Source organism: Serinus canaria, chromosome 2 (assembly GCF_022539315.1).
Source record: "Serinus canaria isolate serCan28SL12 chromosome 2, serCan2020, whole genome shotgun sequence".
Lineage (NCBI taxonomy): Eukaryota > Metazoa > Chordata > Aves > Passeriformes > Fringillidae > Serinus > Serinus canaria.
The window spans coordinates 101,023,752-101,042,950 of record NC_066315.1 but is presented as its reverse complement, the minus strand read 5'-3'; positions in this window follow the sequence as shown (position 1 = coordinate 101,042,950).

Sequence of the window (19,199 nt, the reverse complement as noted above, 5' to 3'; positions counted from 1 at the left end):
TCTCCATGGAGCAGAGGCATCTTGAGAAAAATGAAGAGAAAACAAGAGGAAACCAACATTTTGAAAAATGACCCACAACTTCAAAAGAGCATTAATGTCCCTACAGATAAATCTACTGAGGTTAGAGAACACAGGGAATGTTTATAGATACAGTGTTAGAACTTTTCAAAGCCAAAAATAGGAGCAATTGTCCTTCTGACATTCATATTTATTGTTATTGCTGTTATTATTATTGAGTATTTGTGTTTCAAAATTTCCTCTGAAGTACCTAAAGAGGTTTACGACAGATACTACAGGAAAGCTTAAGATAGGTATTTTAAATATAAGGATGTCAAAAAAATATATATAATCCTGTTGCAGAAAAACAGCTGCATCATCTTTTTCTCTCTGTCTCTGTGTGTCTGTGTGTGTGTGTGTGTGTGTGTGTGTGTGTGTGTGTGTGTGTGTGTGTCTTAGATACTGAAATGAAATGTCTCCAAAAGTTGACCGGAGGATGACATTTCTGTTTTGTGGCAGCTCTTCAGGTTGTGACATTTATTGTTGCTGCTGTGCTTTCTTCTCTGTGCAGGGACAAAAACAACCTGCTTCCGTGGTTTGCACAAAACAGAAGGCTGGGTTTCAGTCCCCGACGCCTGCGCCTGTGGCCCCTGGCGATGGCAAGGCTGCCGTGGGACACAGGGCTCTACTCTCTCGCTTTTCAAGCCTTCAGAAAAAGCCTTGCTGACACAGATACCTTCCTGTAAAAAAATCTGACTGGTGAAGCAGCCTGTTTCCTGTGTGATAAATGAACAGCACGTACTAACCAGCTCTAATGGGCAGGACACGGGTGAGCGGCTTGAAATTGGTATAAGAATAGGAACAAATGGAATGGACTGAGGGATAGGAAAAATGCCCATTTGCAGTGCATTTCTTGTCACAAGAATAGAGATGGATTTCTCTGAGCATGATGATATCCCCTCTTGCCCCAGTGGTAACATTTTGAAGAGGGTGCTGCCACTGCCGTTTCTAACTCAATGGGATCAGAATGAAAATGACACCAGGCTTATTTAAAATTCGCATCCCAAATATTTTTTCTTTGCATATTTACACTGTTGATTGGCATTAGCATGCAGTCTGATACCAGATGAAAGCACAGACTAAGTTCATCAAAGATAACAAGTAATTCTGAGTAATGACTAAATGGCATTCCTAGATATCTACTCTTAAAAAAGAAAATGAATAGTTCTGGTTGTAATTACCAAGACAATTTCCATACACTAAGCTAGCATTTATGAATATCGAACTAGGCTCTAATTGACTATGTTAGCTATGTGTCAGTTTATTTTTCTAATCTAAAAAAATTTAGTTGTTATCACTAGAGCTGTTTGTTAAAGATGAAAGCAGATAAATCATTAATAGGGATGTCATATATTCATTATGGTTAAAATATATATCTCTCCACTTGTCATTGGGATGAATCTAGTTTCCTTTCTCATCTCAGTTTATTGACATCACAGATGAAAAGAGCTCCTTTACTTCATTCCTGTTACAGCTTAAAGCCTTTACAATTGTTTATTGATGAACTAGTATTTTGAAAATCAAGACTGCTGAGGCTTAAGATTGTAGTGACAATTACATGGTGTTTTGTTGCAAAGCTAACAATTTGCATGGGTTTGATGATAGCTTGATATTAAGCAAATAAGGTATTATGATTGTAATTTACTTCAGGATTTTGTAGAAAATACTGCCTTGGTCCAATACACAGATATCTGTGACCGTGCCATGGAATCTCCTTCATGCCAAAACTTAACCACCTCAATAGCTTTCACCTTGGCATTTGCAAATGCACAATGCAAATACAGATCTGCTGAGCCCTATCCATGCTCAGGCATGGGAGTAACTCCTTCCAGGGGACTAGTTCTGCTGAAGGTTACCTGTCTGTATTAAGGAGATCATACACCCTGCTCAGAGGACTAACCCTGGAAGACCAGCTAGAAGTCTATGTGGTAGCACACAAGCCTGAGAGATATTGTTGCCAGATGAACAGATTTTTCATTGTTTTACGGATTTTTATTGCCGCCTGCACTAACAGCTACATCCTCACTAGAAAACAACTAAACACATTGCTTGTACTGAACACACCTTGATAGGCCACTGATTTTAAAGGAACATCTGAAAAGCTTGGCACAACAACAGAGAAGCAGACAACGTGCTCTTCCTGCCATGCTCAGTACCAGCTGCAAGAATCTGCTTTAGGACATTCAGACACTGCATATGCATGCCCTTAAATTTACCAGCAGGAAAACAATTGTATTCAACACAAAAAGATATTCTGTGGCAAGCAGGCTAAAGACTGGGAATTTTGAACCTCAACTCTTACACTGCCAACTTTTCACCCCTGAAGGGTTTATGGTGCACATTAGAAAACATTTATTCTTTCTTGGGAAATAAACTTTAGGATTTGGTGCTACAGCCTCAGGGCGATTCTTTATCTCTCCTGGCTGGATGAGTGCAAGAGAAAACCAGAAAGGCACTGCCCATTTCAGTGCTACTGACTCAGGGGCAGCTTGATGCTGATCTGCATCTTGTAGGAACATGTGCTTTGATAGTTCAATGGTGTGTTGGCAGTTCGATCTTCAGTGTTTCAAATTCTCACTGAATGTCAACAGTTCTGATGTTGGTGAGGACATACAGGCACCCTCAATTCCAGCTGCACAAAAACTTGAAAGGTAAGTTGTCCATTCAGTGTATCTCTTGACCAACATCTTAATTAACATGAGCTTTGAATTACATCTTTCAGTGGAAACTGGACATGTGCTGGTGGCACACTCAGCTTTAATAATGAGAAAATTAAAGTTTCTGGTGTCCTGTAATCTATCCAGGAACAAAATACCCACATGGAGAGGGAAAAATTTTTGCTTCTTCTAATGCCAGTTAGTGGTGTGACATCTCAGAGACTACCAGATCTAAGAAAATATCACACACTTTGATAAACTCATGCACCTACATAACCTAGTGTTGCACTAGGAGCATGTATGGGTTAATGATACAGATCTCACAAGTCTAAATATGGTGGTTGATGCTTCAACACACCAAGAAGATTATTCACTGCTGACCAAGTCAATAGATATTTTTTAATGAGGTATTTTTGCAAAAAGGTATCTTCCTTTCCCATCCCCACATTGTCTCTAAAAGCATCGATGGCATATCCACAATTTTCCTTCCTGTTGTTCCCTATTGTGACTGTACTTGTTGAGAGCATGTTGATGCAATTTTTGTGTTCTGTATGAGCCACTCTTTTTTGTTTTATCACTTAAGACTTTCAAGTATTATTACTTGAGTCACAGAATGTAAATTTCACAAGACAGCAGTGAAACATTTGAACACCACAGATAAAATTCATTTTGTTTTATTTTCATTTGTACTGAATTTACTCAAATTGCTAACTACTGGGAATGCAGAGAGTATACTGTTACACACCTATTTCCAAAGTGTTGTTATTGTTTTCATTGTTAATGTTCTACAGTTTATTCCTTCAGAAAAAAAAATTTAAAAATATGTTTTTCCTTCATTTAAATCTGCAAAGATTTGTGATTTTTTACCTAGAACAAGATCAATAGATTTCTTCTCTCTGGTATCTTTTCCCAGTTGACTCCATAGTATACTAACTGCAATGATAATGTGTCCTGTGCATCCCAAAACACCACTTGCCAAAGAGCAATACAGTGGATTGCATATTCCTTCTGGCCAAGTCACTTTGGTCATTTCGAATTTCAATAACAAATTGTTAAACAGAAATAAGTGAAACAACATAGCCAATATATTTATTAAGTTCTTTATCCTTATCCTTTATATATTAAAAATACATTGTTCTTGTAAATATACAGCAAAAGGCAAAAAAGTCCAGTGATGTTACACCCTCTGGGGCAGAAGCTGCTGACAGCAGTTAGGTGTGAAAGCCATGCTAAGCCCAGAGGGGCAAGCAAATGAAAGGAGAAGCTGACAAAACCAGCACAACCTGCCTTGCAAAGGGCTGGTGCAGAATGAAGAATCTGGTTGCTCTTCTCCAAGTCTGCTGAAGCATCTTCAGCAGGTACATGGCTATGACAGGTAAGTGTAAGAAGGGTGGAAGCAGAGGCAGATATCCCAGGAGGAGCATAGAGTCTGACATACACAGGCTAACTTGGAGTTGGGTCAGGCAAGGGATGTGAAGGACTACCAGAAAGGGTACTCCAGGTTCCTAGACATCATGGAAAACATGGGCCCACTGCTGAATGGACCAAGGGAACTGACATATGATGTGGAAAAGGGGAGGTACTCCATGCCTTTTTTGCCTAAGTCTCTACAAGGAAAACTGTCCTTCAGGAATCCCAGGCACTTAAGAGGAGAGGAAAGGTCTGGGGCCAGGAAGACTCACCCTAGTGGAAGAGGAGCAGTTTAGGGAGCACTAGAACCAAGTGGATGTACACAACTGCAGGGGCCTGACAGGGTCACTCATGATGAGGGAGCGGGCTAATATTGCAAGGACATTCTTCATTGTCTTTGAACAGTCATGGCAACTGGGAGAGATTACTGAAAGAGAGAAAATATCACTCCTATCTTCAAGAAGCCCAGAATAACTATCTAGAGAAATACAGGACAGTCAGTTTTAGCTTAGTCTCTTTAGCAAGGTTTAGGAGAAAATCTTCCTGGAAAGCATTTCCAAATACAAGAAGGGCAAGAAGGTTATGGGGAAAAGTCAGTAAGGATTTGCAAAGGGAGGAACATGTTTGACCAACCTGATAGCTTTCCACACTGAGATGACTGCTCTAGTGGTCAAGGGGAAAGCAGTGAACAGTGTTTACCCTAAATAAAGACTTCAAGATCAAGTCCTGTAACATCATCATGGGCAAGCTGACAAAATACAGATCAGACAAGTGGACAGTGATGTGGATTAGAAGGCAGCTGAATGACCAGGTCCAGAGCTTTGTGATCTGTGGCCCTAAGTCCAACTGGAGGCAAATCCCTAGTGGCACAAGTCATGGGGCACAATACTGGGGCCAATACTGTTCAACACCTTCATTAATGACCTCAGTGATGGGGCAGAATCCACCCTCTGCAGTTCACAGATGATGTAAAAGAGAGGAGTGGTTGATACACCAGGTGCTTGTGCAACTGTTGAGGGACTTTGGCAGAATAGGGCAGAGATGAATCTCATGAAGGGAGCGCACAGAGTACCACACACTGAGAGGAATAATTCCAGGCAGCAGCACACACAGGGGGCAAGAGGCTGGAAAGCAGCTTTGCCAAGGAAGACCTGGGATTCCTGGTGGACAACAAGCTGTCCCTGAGCCAGCAGTGCACCCCTGTGGCAATAAAAAGGCCAACAGTGTCCTGGGCTGCATTAGGAGGAATGTTGCCAGCAGGTAAGTGATTCCTCGTGTGTATTCAGCACTGGTGGGACCACACCTGGCAAGCTGTGTTCACTTCTGGGCTCACCAGGAGGAGACAGATTTTGACTTTCTGGAGCAAGTCCAGCTCAGGACCACAAAGATGATGAAGGGACAGCAGGATCTCTCATATAAGGAAAGGCTGAGAAGGATGGGACTGCTCAGCCTGGAGAAGTCTCAGGGGTAACCTATCAATTTATATAAATGTCTTATGAGAACGAGTGAAAAAGACAGAGCCTGGTTCCTGTCAGTGGTGGCCAGTGACGAGAGAAGAGTCAAAGGGCACATTAAACCACATGAAATTCCATCTGAACAAGATAAAACACATTTCTACCACAAAGGTGGCCTAAAACTGAAGGGTTGTGGATACTCCATCTGTGGAGAAATTCAAGGTCTGACTAGACATGGGTGAGCAATGGGATTGGACCTGAAAGTCATAGAATCATAGAGTATCTTGGGTTTGAAGGGACCTTAAGTATCATTCCAACCCCTCTACCATGGGCAAGGGTGTCACTCACGAGATCAGATTTCTCAGGGTCCTATCCAACCTGGCCTTGAACACTTCCTGAGATGGTATCTTCTAACCTCATCTATTCTGTGATTCTGTAAACAACAGATATAATCTGGTTGGTCCATTCCACAGATTCAGAGATCCTTTTTTATTCCATTATCCCTTACAATGGGTCATTTTCATCAGATAAAATTTTGCAATGGGATTGTAACTGGAGGTTATGCATACAATGAAGAGAATGATCAGGAGAAGGGAAGGAATCAGCCATGACTTCCAGTTTAATCCAGCCATTTCAGTATCTAATACATCACTTCACTTGGTGCCAGTCAACAGACCCAGTCTATTCCATGATTTCACAAGGGCAATCAAGCAATGGTCACATAATAAATTAGGAGAACTCTGTTGGCATTGTCTGTGACCTTAGCTCACCCCTGTGAAGGATAAGTTACCCAAAGGGCAGTAACCAGAGACCAGCTCAGCAACAAGAGCCCTTTATAAGAAACATGGACAGGGTTAGGACTGAGGAATTGCAAGGCAGAACTTTCATCACAGTAAATTTGCTGGACTGCTCCACAGGGAGCCATAGAGAGAGCTAGGGAGTCTCAAACAGCAGACATTCCAGGATCCCTAAGTTTATAAATACTTCCCCTGAACTAAAGTCCCCATTCAGAACACAACTAAACTTTAGGAAAGTCTTAAATCCCATTTTATGTGGCTTAGGACCATTTCTTATTAGAGCTAGGAAGACTAGATATAAATCTCTGTCCAAAACAGTAATCCTCTTATATTTCATTACTAGCACCACAAGCCTCTGTGAAGTGGTCTCTATCAGAACCATAATAACACTGAGTTGTGGCTAAGCTCTCTATCCCAAGTTCAGTCACAGCAAACCCACTAACACATTAAATCTCTGCCTGCCTTTGATTTATTAGTACTCCCTAAGCCTTTTCACAGTCAGGTATGGGTCTGAGGCAGCAGCTAGCAGCTGAAAAGAAAGGTAAAAGATATTCTAGCATCACATGTCTGCTGTACCTGACTATGGGAGCACATCTCTGCTGTGCCTGACCATGGGAGCACTTCATTTAAGGCCATGTTATCTTAACAAGCTGCTGAAGATAGTTCAAACTAATCTGTTATTTTGCCTTCTATGAATTGGATAATGTATAACTCCTGGCTGAGAGCTGGTAACTGGCTACAGGGGCTCTTCTGTTCCATCTATGGGAAAATGCAAACTGCTGAATGAATTCAAGCTGAGTTTTGTCCTACACAATTCCTAAGTGCTCACATGGGCAACTACTGAGTTGCAGGTGCTGGCCATGACTAACAGATGAGGAGTAGCTAAGAACAGCTTCCAGCTTTCTCCTCTTGGTTCCTCCATGTGTTCTGATCTGCTAGAGGATGCTAACCCTGTTTCTTCTACTGAGTTGTGAAAAATGCACTTAAGCTCCAAGGAGAGCTTGACTGGACTAAATTAGTCAGGTTAGACTAGTGTCTTTGTCTTTTGGTTGCCTGGGGCATAAAATGTCCTGTGCTGGGATTGTCTACACCTAACTCAATGGCTCTCCAAAAACAGATGCTGCCTTTAAAAAATCTGAAGTTTTTTTTAGCCTTTGCTACAGGCAGGAAAACTCAGTTTTTTGATTGTAACCTATGAAATGAAGGACAAGAATATAAAAGTTTGATGTTTCATCTTTAGCAAAGTCAGTGCATACTTCCTGGGAGATGGCCTTTCCCAGTAGTCACTTCTGTCTGTATCTGCTTAAGACTATTACTGCACACGAGTTGCCATTGATGCACATTTATTTGCTATTCATTCTTCATATGCATATTTCTGCCCTCACTTTTGCATGCATACAATTTTTTGTTTCCAGCAAGCAAGATGGTTAAATAACAGCTCTATACATACTTCTTTTTTTTTAAATAAATGGACGTTTCAAACATGCTTATCTTCCTTTTAAAAGGATAGTAGAGTAGAAAATAGTACTCTGCAAATTAAGAACAAATACTTCACTTTTTTCACACAAAATTTGTTATAAATTATTTTGAAATGGTTCTTTAGCTAAAAATTCCCCTGAGTTCTGCTGTTGCACTCAGCAGCCATGTAACAAATGCACTGTTGACTTGTCACAGGTAGCCATGGCTATTTGCTGTTGAACTCTTAAGAGAGGGCTATTATATTCTACTTGCTTCCTGTAAGCAAATAACAACCTGCAGGAAAAAAAAAAAAAAAACAAACCAAAAAACAAGGATCCATGTGGCATTGTCCGTGTGGGTAAAGTGCTTCTCCTCAGTTCCAACAGCACCACACACAGGTGTGTGCCCGTGAACTTGCTCCCACTCAGAGCTTAGTAACTATTTTTAGAACAAGCACTGGATTTCTGTTTTTTGTTGTTAGAGAGCCATCTTGTGGTGCATCTTATTAGTAATACATAATAAAATAAATTTTCAAAACCTCAGTGTATTACAGTTCAGAAATTGTTGTTTATAAAGACTCCAGTGGTTTTGCATCTTCCATATATCCACTCTTCTCAAAGCTCCTTTTGAAATGGGCATAACCTAATCTCAAATTGCACTTCTGAGTCATAGCAGTATTTGTTAGGGTCTGGGGGAAAGGACATATTTCTCCTCCTTTAAAAATATTTTTAAAGGATTTGGAGTGCAAAAAAATAGCTACAATTTACAGCACAGTTCTATCCCTTCCTAACACTCAATGCACTGATCAAAGCAGAAGGCAGGTGGTCTAGCTCTATTAATGAGATATATGATTTTTTGCAGCCACAAAACAATTTCAAATAAAATTTGTTGTCACTGAAGTTATATAAAAGATTGATTTTTAAAAATAGCAAAAGTACACATTGAAATGTCATCTGGGATGCTGACAAATTACAAGATTTTTCCAGTGTCAGGGCATTTGACATCACACTTCAAATTCCCATTTTCAAATCTGCAGTTAACTGAAAAAGATCAACACAATTGAACTAGAGTCAATAAACCAAATCAGAAACATCTTTGAATTTTGGCAGATTCCTCTTTCTGTAAGGTGCAAATCCTTGCACACTGCTACCTAACAAAATAATGCAATATGCAAGATATCACTGAGCTTCCAAAGAATCAGTGTTTAGAGGAAAGAAAAAAACCAAGTCCCTTGATAAAACAGAATGCCTCTATGCATTGAAAATTCCCTCCTGCATCTTTGAATGAGACCCTAACATTTTTTCCTGTATATATATAACTGTTCTCTTGTCCGTTAATAAGCTGTAATTATCTATTGTCCTTTCATTGAAAGGAAAAAAACACCATGTAGCCAAAGATCATTAGTGGCCCACCCTCTGCTATCAGTGAAGTCAGTGAAAATGAAAAGGTAATTATAGAGGGTCTTGAGAGTAGTATATAATGACTAACATATTTCCTAAAATCATTCAGGTTTAACTTTTTTAAAAAACCCCAGAGTATTATGCAATTGTTTCTGCAGGACTTATTCAGTTAATCTCCTTTGCTCATCTTGTCTGATATTTGTTCCAGGTGGCCACCAGGCTTTCACTAAAAAAAGTCACAGGGGGAAGCCCAAGGAAAAGGAGTCAATGACAGGGTTAACCCTGAAGAACAGAATAGTCTGTACTAGATTAGAATATTTCCTTTGGAAGGGACCTACAATGATCTAGTCTATCTGCCTACCAAGAGAAACTGCTTCAGTGCACAGACTGGAGAGAGAACAGGTGTGAGTCTCAGAACAATGCTGAATGCTTTTAGCCCAGAATTTCTCTAAGCAAGTAGTGAACTTGGAAGTGAAGCTATGAACACAGGCTACAGCTGGAAAGGTATTCTTCTTTCTTTCAAATTCCCTAAGAGTTAGGAGTTAATAAACTGAGCAGGGATATCTACAGACCTCATGCTGACACTGCCCTGTACCTTTCTGCATCTTTCAGTCATATCTCCATATGGTTTTCATAGTACAGCTACAAAGAATTAAAACTAGTATTCTAGTAATGCCGTTCCTATTGATAAAGTCACTTCCCTGTTTCCCTTTGCTCCTTCCTCCTAAGTCATAGCCTTAATGTTTGATTTCAAGACGATCGCCTACACTGAGCTTTCAGCTATTCTTTGCATTACTCATCTGCCAAGATCCAATCCAGCTTGAACCAGCTGGATCCAATCCAATTCATACATGCCTGAGATGGCCCCTAAAGAGTTAATCAGAATACAGTGGACAGCACAGCCAAAACCACATGCCAAGACCAGGTAGCCCTGCTGAAGGGCTGGCAAAGACTGTAGTGAACTGTAATGACTTTTAGTTATAGATGTGTCTCTTCTGAATCACAGTTCTCTGGACTCTGTAATTGCATTTAATTAGGTAATGAGGTCCTCTCTGTAAAGCAACTTGTATTCATTATACTCCCTGGTCGATCTTTATGTCATCTTTAAACCATCCAGGCAAAGGTTCTGTATCATCATCTACACAATTGATTTAAAAAGAGCATTCAAGTACTTTAATGACCCCTTTGGAACCTGCTCAAGGCAGCGAGCTCTGACAGCCTGGTCATCAGCTGCATTTCAAGACCTCTTCAATCCAACATTAATTCTATATGGTGTGTACACTGGTTGTAATATGAGAATCATAACGTTTTTTGGGTTTTTTTCCAGAATGTGCTTTATTATATCAAACCCTCTGGATAATTCCAACACTACCATATCAATACAACAGTCTTCTTACATCAGAACCACAGTTCACTATTAAATAAACATGACTGTTTGGAAAGTTCTATTTTCCATGAAATAACACTTATTGACAGTACATTATGTTACTGTTAACAAAATTAACTTCATTTTTTACTTTGTATGGGATTTCAGCAAATAAGCAAATAAGTAGATGTTCAAGTTTCCTTCCCTTTCTCTAAAACAATGCTGGAAATCCTCACTGGCATGTCCTCTGGTTTTCAAGTTAATTTGAAAATTAGTGCTATTTAATATTATTTCAAGAAGAACCTTACCAGCACATTAATTATTGATATAAATATATTTAATTTCAAAAGATGCTACCCTATATTGTCCTCTCTACCTTCCCCAGGTAAAGTAAATGTTCTGTCCCATCCAGAAAATGAGATGCTTGTTGTGGTGATCTTGTCATTATTGCCACAAAGAAGACATCTTCCCTACAAATAAAGGTCTCCACCTTGTAATTTGGGCAACTGTGTGATCAGACACAAGTCTGAAATTTCTGAAATTTCAGACACACAAATTTCTGAACAGTGACATTCACTAAGCAGGTCCTTTGATCAGGCTTGCCATGCATAGCTGAAAATAACAGTATTAAATAACCGATGGCTTTCAGGAATTTAGAATTTAAAGCTTTGACCCCACACAGCTGGTCACTGCTCACTGGGGCAGACTCTGTCACAGAGTCACTTCCGTAGACATAACAGGATTAAAAGCTGTTTTTCTGGCAGATCTCTAGAGAAAAAAATGATGCAAGCCATTACAGTGTTCCCCAAATCATTCTCATTTTTACTGCTGGGAAACAAAACGTGTGCTACAAAGTGGTGACATGGACCAGATGAGCTTGACACTTCTCACCTCCAGTACATAACATTTTTGTTTTGACTCTATTTAATGAATATTACACAGTGCTGCCAGTATGAATAGGGAATGCCAAGTATCTTGCTCTGAAAAAGGAGAGGAAATCTGCAGCAGAGAAGACTGACTGGATGGCCCCAAACCTGGCAGTGGCTGTGAAAAACAAAGGTTTCAGAAACATGAATGGGAATATCGTGCCTGTTCCACACAACTGGTAGCAACCTGCACTTCCCAGCCAGTGGTTAAAATGATGCACTGATGGGTTTTCACTGTACTGAAATTACAGTGGAAAAAACTAACCTCCCACTAGCTTAAATGGACTTGGGATTACCACTGAAAAACAGAACACTGAGAGTGTTTTGATCCATGCTAAATTTTCTGGATCATACATTGTTCTGGGATATATGATTTGCACCTTGCAAATAAAGAGAGGGGAAAGAAAAAGCTGAACATGCAGGGGGTTCATGGTTTCTAAACTTTGCTTCAGAATCTTACCCATGTTCTAACCATGACATTGCTCCCTTGGGCTCTCTGCCACTTAAATATATTTCTCTTATGACAATCTTTACATGAAGTATTACTAGAGAGATATTTTATAGAAGTGATGAATCTCTTCACCTAGACTACTAATTTTCTTTATTGCACTGTTTATTCAAGCATTACTTTCTTTTCCAGACCTTGAAAATAATGTGTGTACAGCTTCATTCTTAAAGTCATTTCACTGACATGAAGAGAACAATTGCACTTTCGTAATTTTTTATCTAAATCTTTCAAAAATTTGTAATAATGCTTAGTTCTGCTTTTCAAGATAATTTTCACATCTTTATTATTCTTCCTACTGAAAACTGTCTACTTGAGTCAAAGGAAAAAAGAAATTTCATCTCTTCTTCATTAGAAAAGAGAAAGTGCTATCAAACACACATAGTAACAATAACCAGGATTTCTGCATACTGCATATTTTATTTCAATGTTTCAATTATCATAATATGCTAATACAGACAAACAAGCAATGCTCTTTAATTCTATTTCTTGTCCCATATTTGTTTCCAAGCCAGTCACAGAATCACAGAATGTCCTGAATTGAAAGTGGCCCACAGGGGTCATTGAAGTACAGTTCCTGCCCCACACAAGACTACCCAAGAGTGACACAATCTGCATGACAGCACTGTCCACATGCTTCTCGAACTCTGTCTGGCTTGGTACTGTGATCACTTCCCTGGGGCGCCTGTTCTAGTGCCCAGCCACCCTCTCTGTGAAGAACTTTTTCCTGATACCCAATGAAAACCTCCTCTGGCACAACTTCATGCCATTCCCTCATATCCTGTCACTGGTCAGCTCAGAGCAGAGATCAGCATTTGCCCCTCCTATTCCCCTCGTGAGGAAGCTGTACACTGCAATGAGGCCTCCCCTCAGCCTCCTCTTCTCCAGGCTGAACAGACCAATGACCTCAGCCACTCCTCATGCAGCTTCCCCCCAAAGCCCTTCACTATCCTTTTGACACTCCTTTGGATACTCTCTAAGAACTCGATATCTTTCCTATATTGTAGGTCCCAAAACTGCATACAGGACTGGAAGTGAGGCTGCCCCAGTGCAGAGCAGAGAGGGACAATCCCCTCCCTTGCCCTGCTGGTGATGCCCTCTAAGGACAGGGTTGGCCCTCCTGGCAGCTAGGGCACTGCTGACTCATGTTCAACTTGCCAAAGACCAAGAATTCGAAGCTCTTTTCCACGGCATTGCTCTCATTGCCCAGGCTGAACATTTATCCAGGGTTGCCCTGCTCCAGCTGCAGAATCCAGCACTTGTCCTTGTTTAACTTCATACGGTTGGTGTTGAACTTCATACAGAAGTCCATCTTGTAGAACACAGAAATCCAGGTTTGTCAAACACAGCAAAACCACAACTGTTTCCATGAAATTTGATTCAGCCAAGAGCTTCCATTTTTCTTTGGATAGGTGACTCACATGCTGTGATTGCTCTTGGCATTTCATTTTTAAGCATAATTTACAGCTATCCTGGACAGGCTTCTTTAAAGCTAGAGATCTGCATTATTTCTTTTTCTATTATAACCAAGCAGAAAAATCTATTCCTCTGCTCCTTAATCTGCAATTGCATGCACAGAATTAGCAGGTAATGAAACATATTAGGAAGGATTGACTCTTAACTGTAAGAAACCAACTCTTCCCACGTTGTTTATAAAACAATAGTTGTTGCATTTAGGATGATAATGAGCATCAGAGCTAAAGTGAGATTATAAAGTTTTAAGTGAACCTTAATTACATTTTTCAATTTTCAGTAATTGCCTGACAGTAAATCCCTCCTATGCCAGTCAGACTAGAATACAAGGCCTTTTTAGGTGTTCTCCTTTCTTAAAACACTGGAAAGGCTTTTTGCAGGATTTTCTTGATACCTTCTATTCCCCACGTCAGTAAATGAGGGCTCAAAACTAAGTGGCCATGGAAATGCTTCTTTTAACTAGACAACAATAAGCCCTCTACCATATTTTTTTAGCTTTATTCTCAGTTCTTTGGATTACAGTGGGAAGCAAAAGGCCTTAAATTCAGTTTGATGCTATGAATAATTCACATAATTCCTCCAACTCACTATAAAAGAGACTGTAACATTTGCTGCAGTGAATAGGCAGCACCTAGTGGTCTTGAAATGCATAAACAGATCCGTTTCTTAACAGTTTATTTCGACTTTCCCTGGGATCTAGAGCTTTATCTAGAGCAAATTTACCCTTTAGTATTTCAAGAAAAATACAAGAAAGAAAAAACTCTCGAGTTTTTAAAATTCATTGCTTACAATAAAGGCAACCCACATACAGACCTCATGCTTTATAAAAAAATCTGCTATTTCTTATAATGAGAAAAGTATTTTAATGTCTTCATCTAGTTGTAATCCTTCCATATTTAAATCAAGGCCTTCAAGTTATATCACAGTAATTAGCAATATTGATTATTAAACCTCAGAGTTTATTTCTCTTTATTAATCAAAAATTTGAAAAATATCTAACAATAACTCTCTGAAATCACTCAGAAAAGTGCAGAATTAAAAGTCAGGAGAAAACCTGGTCAGTCAAGCTTATTATAACAACCTGAGCTGCATAAGATTGCATACTTTGAAGGTTTGTTTCACATTTCATCATATTACAGTAGTCAGAGATTATTGGATCATTAGCTTTAATTTTAATCTAAGAATTTGTTTGTAGGCCCATTTATCCTCAGGATTTATTTTTTGCACTTTACTGAGTTTCTCATTTCAATAGCAAATATATTTTACTTGAAGCATTGCTAGAAACAGCACTGAGGTAGATATGTTTGCATCAGGAAAATTGCTCTGTAAATCTTTTAGTGTACTTCATAACTTTATTGGAAACTTCAACCACAGGAAAAAAAAATGTATGCACCAGTTTGATTTCATAGATGATAATGAACATTTTTCTGTGAACCAAGGAATTTAGCAAAATATAGTCCTAAGACAGCCTTCCACTGGGGATGGGGATCTGCTTACCTTCACAGGACAGAGTTCTTGTGGCAGACCACACAAACCCATGGCAATAGCTAAAGGGTATCAGGTGTTCTGCATCCCCAAATTTGTTGAAAAATGAAGGCTGAATGCCTGCTTCTCTGCTTACTTCCTTCCAGTTCTCCCAAGAGTCCCTGCATATGAAGAAGTTAATTTGGTTTCCAAGAAGATGTGGAAAGTGGTTCAGTTCTGCCTGAAGAAAGGCATGGATTACATGTGTTAAACTGTTCTCTATGTGCAATATGTGTCAAAGGAAAACCTACTCAGAAGTGACAGGGATCAGAATGCAGCCTATTAACCCTCAAAACAATGGTGCCAATAAGTCCCTCCCTCACATAAAATCCCTTTATTGTCTTTGTTCAAATTTAAATGTACAATCAGGAGGCCAAAGTCCATGCTGAAATAAATGAGAAGACCTGCTTAAAACTGATAGTTTTAATAACAATAAAGAATTTTCAAAGTTGTTTACAGTGGGACTTTTCCTAATTTTTATTTGCTTTCTTGTTGGATTTAGTCATACTCAATTTGACATGGTGACACTGGATGATAAATACCCCACACATGTAAGGAATTTCTCAAAAAATGAGGCTAATATGGACTAATCATTCATTGAATGTTAGCATTCAATAATGCTATTATTGAATTATAAAGGGAAAAAATACTAAGGAACTAAAGCAAGGTGTGATATCACTCAAAGGTGCTATTTTTGAAATCTTAAAATGAGTTCTTGACCTAGGAAAAAGTTTCTTTCAGTTTACTCACACAGTAAATAAAATATTCAAACCTAGAAAGGAACAAACATTAAAAAGGAAGTTTCTTGCTCAGAATAAAAGCTGTTCAGAGAGTACATATAAAACTCACATGGGAACTCACATAACAGTACTCACATGGGAATCACAGTGGACCACTGAACTGTAAGGGAAAAATAGAGTTGATAAAGTTTCTGAAAACAGGGAGAAAAGGTATTTGTTTCTTTCTGAAAAAAAATATAGAAGAAGAAAAAAAGAAGTTGTGGATAGATATCTTTTCACAAGTTCATGCAGTAAAAAAAGGAACAATGAAGCAAACAGAAGCCATTGACTTACTTTATATTTCATAAGATATTGTCTTAGGATACTAATCTGGGAAGGAGAATCTGCATTCTGCTATGCACCTTGAAGAAGCTCTATAAAACTTTGAGCTCTCAGGGAAAGAAAGATGTTAGCTATACCCCTGTGCTTAGCATTTCTCCCAATGTAGGTCAACACTAATATTTCTTGGATCACTCTTCTGAAGTGTCCTAAATTTTCCAATGTACTATAGCAGAAGCCTTTGAAATCCCAATTTTAGACCATTCTGGCATCATAAGCTTTCAGTCCCTGTCTTGTGTTTATTTTGACTACCATTGTCTTAAAAATCTTCTTGCTACCCTTTCCAAAACAGTATATCCCAAGCAGTTTATGCAGGAAATTCCCAAGACTTAACACATTAGATAACCATCTCAAATTTTTCCAGTCTCAAAGAGTACACAGCCAAAATTACCAAAGCTTCACTTTCCCACCTGTAATGTGGACATAACAGCATCCCTTTAGATGTGTACTGAAAAGATAAATAAATTATAATAGTAACATGGCTCAGATGTGATGGCATAAGTATCACAGAACAGCCTGTGAGAAAGATTGATTAAAGAGACATTCAAATTAACTACATTGTTGTAGTCAATTGAGTAGCAAGTTTCCTTCCACCGGAACAGTGACCAGGCAGTCAATATTCCATCAATATCCTTTCGGCTTAGAGAGACTGAGTTTGACAGCCAGGGAAGCTGATCTATCCAACCAGCCCTGTTCTTCCCCTCTTCCCCTCTTCCCCTCTTCCCCCCTTCCCCCCTTCCCCCTTCCCCCCCCCCCAAAAAAAAAGGAATACTTCATGTATTTTCCTTTAAATATTTCTCTTGAAATACATTCCACCTGGATCAAATCTAGAAGAGCACAAGATGTGGCAGAAGGCAAAAACAACCTGCATGAAAAGAAAGACTTAAGGCCTGGGGCATGACAGATGACATATAGGAGACATATACTAGAGGCTGTACAGTGGAAATTCAATGTATAGACACAAAGTGAGATCTCCAAGCAGCTCCCCACATTGGACCAAGCCTCCCTTCACATTTCTAAACATAAACAGATGTGCTGGCTGCCCTAAAAGTGTCTAGGATGCAGAGGACGAATGGAAATTTTAGCTACATTTTGCTCTAAGAGCACAGCTGAATCATGTATTAAAATAGTCCTTTTTTCCATACATACTCTTATTAATCAAATGAAAGGTTTGAGGGCTTTTTTTCCCTTTTGTTTCTTTGCTTTTCAAGAGGATAGACGCTGTTTTTCTATATCATCCATGCTGCTGTTGCAATCCTGTGGGTTCTGCTCCAACTGTTTTTCTGCTGCCCAATGCCAATTTAATTTGTAATGAAAACATTGCAACTCAGACTACACTACCTACAAGCACATCGATTATTTTTCACCAAACAATTACAAGGAAATCAAAATCCCATCTCTTTTTCTGTTTTTTGAGCTAGTTTTTGATTGGGTTTTTTTTCACCCTATGTTGATCTTTTATTTGTGTTTATAAATGAGTTGAAGTGCAAGCCAGGATATCCATAAAAATTGTACAGCTTCACCAAAACTTTTTATGTAGTAATATTGGTATATTCTTATATATGGTAGTAATATTGGTATATTCTTATATGTTGGTAAGATGATTCTACTGATGCTCATACACTTAATACCTCATATATACAGGCTCCCATTTAGGGAAAATGTATGAACCACACCAATATAAATCTCTTTATAAAACTAAGAGAAGTTACATAGTGAATGGTGACAGGTGCTGAAGGAAAGGTCTGGATTCCAGGAACTAGGTGGCATGAAAAATATATGCATGCTTACTGAGATGACCCCACCAAGGAGCCAAAGAAATAAAGAGTGGCAATGGCTGGCAACAGCCTGGAGGCACAAAGGAATACACTTCATGTTTGAGGGTTCTCTGCAGCTGGGGACTAATCAGGACAAAGCTCTTCTGCTGAACAAATGGAGCAAACCACTCAAGGCTATGCCATTAAAGCCTGGTATTCACAGTTCAGTTCATTTAATGAAGGACTGAAAGTGTTAATGTTGCTGAATATTTGTGTGCAGATACAGGAATAAGGTGGTCAGCATAGATTTGCTTGTTATCTTGTTTGAAAGTGAATTGGTAACACACAAAATAACAACTGGAAGTGAGGCTACTCTCATGACCAATAATGAATGTGCAAGAACAGTCTATAACATATCTAGTGGCCTGCACCCTTTAGGAGGAACAGAGGAGTCCTGAGGATCTATCAGAGTTAGAGATTTGGAAGAACATTATAATTCTAGAGGATGGACCTAAGGGATAAAAAACCCAACTAAAACCAAAACAGTTATCTTGTTATGATGCTGCACTTGCTAGATTAATTCATTCTCAGTGATGAATTGCCCCTTCAAATACCTAATTACAGCATTACATATAATCAATAAGGAGAGGATGGGGTGAGTGTAATGCACAAGAAGTGCTGGGGTTGATACTGTTTTTGTTTGTTTGCTTTAAGGTTTAGACCATTCTATTTGTTTGAAGAACTGCCAGTTTTTCTTGTACTGAAAATTAGTGGCAATTAGGAAAAATGTTAAATTGGTTCTAGTTCTCTTTTTTTTTTGTGGGTTTTTTAAAAATTTGTTTATTTGGGGGTTTGTGGTTTTTTCTATTTTTGTTTTGCTTTGTTTTTGTTTTTGTTGATCTTGGAAACTCAGCCTCACTATCAAATAACCTCACTCGGTCAAGAAAATTAGCTGATGAGAAAATCATTCCTGTATGGCAATGGTTTCCTAAACATACCCCAGTTTCACATTCCCTTGACAAATTTTTTTTAGCTTACAAATGGTAGTGAGAATCTAGCAAATGGGACTGAATATTCTCACATCTCCACCAGCTTTGACTGTCTGTGCCTCTCACGTTCATAATACTTTATTCTACGTGTAGATTTCAGATTCTCCTAAGACTATTAATCCCTCCTGTGCCTGGAAGAGAAGCTGTGAATGCCTCAGTCCTGCAAACGCTTAAGGCCAAGTTTGATGGAGCTATGAGCAACCTGTTCTAGTGAAAGTTGTCCCTGCCCATGGCAGTATGACTGGAAT